Below are 4,287 nucleotides of genomic sequence, written 5' to 3'. Positions count from 1 at the left end.
TATATATATATATATATATATATGTACATACATACATACATATATACATACATGCATACATACACATAGATAGATAGATAGATTTCCTGTTACATTTTCTAAATAGCGCCATATTGCTATCTCTATATATGTAGAAGAAGAAAAAAAAAAAACATACGTTCAGCGTTGTCATATATTGATTATTAAATTGCTGTTTTTCTTACACTTATGGATTTCTGAGATATTCACTAGTAAAGAAGAGTTACACAATTCCAAACGATATATCATCTCACTCATGACTAGAAGAAAGAAAAAAACCAAAAAAAAACCCAAAAAGACAGAAGGCACATAAATAATATCCAGTCCATTTTCGATGATAGGAATATTTCACAGAAGATTCCCTGTAACCATTAATCTCAAGCCTATCGCTAGCCAACATTACTAAAAATGTTCTGTACTAATCGGATCTATAGTCACACATTTTGTACAGAAACTACAAACGAATTGCATAAAATAGAAAGGATGTGCAAGAAAGTAAGTGTGAATCTTGAATGCAGCTGCTGGTCACCAGTGGGGAGGGAGGGTGCCAGTCCATTAGATCTACTCCAGTGCACAACTGGTATTTAATCTAACGACCCAGAAAGGATAACAGGCAAAGTCGACCTCGTCGGAATTTGAACTCAGAACGTAAAGATAAACGAAATAACGTTAAGCATTTTGCCCGGCGTCCTAACGATTCTACCAGCTGACCGCCTTACACTTACATACATATTCTTTTCTACTCAAGACACGAAGCCCGTAATTTTTGGAGAGAGGCTAGTCGATTAGCTCGCTCCCAATACACAACTGGTACTTAGTTTATCGACCCCTAAATGATGAAAGGCAAAGTCAACCACGGTGGAATTTGAAATCAGAACGTAAAGACGGACGAAACACCACTAACCATTTCGCCCGGCGTGCTAACGATTCTGCCAGCTCACCGCCTTTAATATATTCTTTTCTACTCTATTCGCAAGGCCCGAAATTTTGGTGGGGAGGGCCAGTCGATTAGATCGACCCCAGTACGCAACTGATGCTTAATTTATCGACTCCAAAAGGATTAAAGGCAAAGTCGACCACGGCGGAATTTGAACTCAAAACGTAAAGACAAATGTAATACAGCTAAGCATTTCGCCTGAGGTAAACTTACATACATATTGAAGTACTCACGTGTATATGTAAGTGCATACGAAAGTTAGAATGATATTACTTTATATTTTCTGCGATACAACCTTAAGAAGTGGTGAATTTAAATTTGTTAGAATAAAATTTAATGAATAAATGGATTAGATAACAATTTGTAATTTAGTTACAACGCCAACGATTTTTTTTCTTTTTACGTAAAGAAAATCCATCTCAAGTGTCGGCTCCAGAACAAAACAAAACACTTGATTACTAGATTTTGAAATTAGAACTTTCTATCCTACACCGTATAAACCGCAAACTGTCGTACCTTTAAAAGCCAACCATTTCAATTAGTTACATTTACTCTTTTATTTGTCTCACTCATTTAACTGCGGCCATGCTGGAGCACCACCTTTAGTTGAAAAATCGACCACAGGACTTGTTCATTGTAAGCATAGTACCTATGCTATCGGTCACTTTTTCTGAACTGCTAACTTACGGGGACGCAAACACACCAGCATCGGTTGTCAAGTGATGGTGGGGGGACAAACACAGACACACATATATACGGCGGGCTTATTCAGTTTCTGTCTACCAAATCCAGTCACAAGATTTTTTGTCGGCACGGTGCTATAGTAAAAAAAAACAAAAAACACTTGCACAAGGTGCCACGCAGTTGGACTGATACCGGAACTATGTGGGTGGTTAGCAAGCTTCTTACCACACAGCCACGCCGAAATTCAGGTATTCATTTTATGAGAGATGCTTGAAATAAAGTGCATTGTTAATTGAACCGAGTCAATATTTTCTCCACGCACAGACATTCTGCTGTACCAAAAATAGTTATTCTGATACATAGTAATTCAACTATATAACTATTCTACATTGTTATAGTTATTCTAAAGTACTATAATTCTTTCAGCGATACAGAGTCCTTCTTCTGTAGCGACAATAGTTCGGCTAATACATCGTGTTGCTCCTATATAAAGATTCTACTGCAACGCACTTACACTGCGGTAGCAAAAGTAATTCTTCTACGCCAGAGTTATTCTAATGTATTGTTATTTTAATAAATATTTATTCCATTCTGGCCTTCTTATTCCATTACATACTCATGCAACTATTTGATTATTCTACTACAATGTTATTCCAACGCATAATTATTCTGTCACATCGTCATTCGAATACATATTCTATTGTGGTATACTTTACCACTATGCCAAAATACATTCAGTGGTGTTAGATTATTCTATTGCATGGTCATTCTGCTGTAAGGGAGCATTAAATTGACCATTTCACTTCCTCAAAATTGTATATAAACAGCATGATGCCATTACAGTCTGAATAAAATGAAGGACATGCTTTATAATCCTTTTTTTTAACGTATTATTTGTCGGTATCTCTATTCTGCCTTGAATATTGTATTTCTATATAAGGTAACTCGCTGGCAGAAATGGTTAGCACACCAAGCAAGATGCTTGGCTGTATTACTACCTCCGTCTGTATGTTCTGAGTTCAAATTCCACCAAGCTCGACTTTGCCTTTTAGCCTTTCGGGATCGATAAAATAAGTACCAGTGGAACACCGGGATTGGTGTAATTGACTTGGTTCCTTCCCCGAAATTGCCGTCTTTGTGTCAAAATTTAAAACCAATCTTAAATTTGTATATTTTGCATTCCTCAAAATATAAGCGAATGTTTATGTTCATCAATTTCCAAATTGTAATTAGTTCTCAGTTATTATCAGCATCAGCATAGCCTCGTGTAAACTGATCAATTTATATCTAGTCTTGGATTTGTGACAACAAATGAAATCTCACCGTATTATTGGAAAGAAAGGATAGAGATCTTGAGTAATGCTGTCCAACATATAATGAGGAGGATCACAAGTAGAATGGGCCTGGTCGTGTACATGTTTGATCAATGGTAAGTTATTCCTCCGCAGTATTAACAATAAACAACCTAACCATTTGATGTAGAACCGATAGGAGACTTCGTTTCTATGCAATTCGTATTTCTGGACTAAATTCAGTTCCGAAGATTGGTTAAGAATGAAGGATAGATATACATTCAGTAGCTTGTCCACAAAAATATCAGGCTATTTACTTTCAAGCAGCATAATCGTTAAAATCATGAGCGGAATGCCTATTTGCTAATGTATTCGGAGATAAGCAATTTGAAAGGAAAGGTTGGTTCTGGATAGGAAATCTTTATCTTACTTCTAATCGTCCTGAACCGTCACCATCACAATCACCACCATCACCTAATATTAGTATTGACACCATTATTAGTAATAGTAAAGTATAAAAGAAATTGTGAACGCCCTTGGGAAGCGAACTCCAAATGAAAGGAAACGTATATAAACATTTGTAGACATTTCATCTGGGAGCCAGCATTTTCTGTACGATTTGCTTGCCCTGAAGAGTTTTGAATAAAATATTTAGCTGGACATGAGCTTAGAAGATCGAAGATTGAGAAAAACAACACAGCTTCAGAACTAAATATTCAATTGCAAAATACACGCATGATGAAGATAAGAAACGGTAAAATAACGAACACAGGAAGGAGTTAGATTAATATATAAGACTGATCATAATGTCGGAAATAATATAATAGGTCTCAATACAACAGCTAGCCCAGAAATACATTATAGCTAGAAGGTAATGTATTAAAACTTTGGTGAATTGAAGAGGTTAGTTAGTAGAAGCAGGAAGTTACTGTCTGGAGTTCATATTGATCATCCCAAGAGCCACATTTAGAATAGCTACTGCGTATTGAGAACGAAGGAACTGTAGAGAATTATGGTAAATTGGATAGGTATAATGACATCTAATTTCTTACTGGAGTGCTTGTGCCCGTATAAGTGTATTATGTATAGATATATGCAAATAAAGATAACTAAATAAATAATAACAACAGCAATGATGATGGTGATGTTAATGATGATGATGATGATGATAACAAATACAATACTACTATTACTACTACTACTACTACTACTATTAGTAGTAGTAGTAGTAGTAATAATAATAATAATGATAATAATAATAATAATAATAATAATAATAATAATAATAATTATTATTATTATTATTATTATTATTATTATTATTATTATTATTTGGGGGGAGGGGACAAATCGATT

At 35.1% G+C, this 4,287-nt stretch overlaps 1 long non-coding RNA gene across 1 annotated transcript in view; it reads left to right on the top strand.

Annotated features, from left to right (window-relative positions):
* Positions 1-4,287, top strand: part of LOC128248033 (uncharacterized) — a 99,634-nt gene that overhangs the window by 94,195 nt on the left and 1,152 nt on the right. The gene's annotated exons all lie outside the window — the stretch shown is intronic.

Source organism: Octopus bimaculoides, chromosome 6 (genome assembly GCF_001194135.2).
Source record: "Octopus bimaculoides isolate UCB-OBI-ISO-001 chromosome 6, ASM119413v2, whole genome shotgun sequence".
NCBI classification, from domain to species: Eukaryota; Metazoa; Mollusca; class Cephalopoda; order Octopoda; family Octopodidae; genus Octopus; species Octopus bimaculoides.
This window is presented reverse-complemented; position numbering and strand designations above follow the sequence as displayed.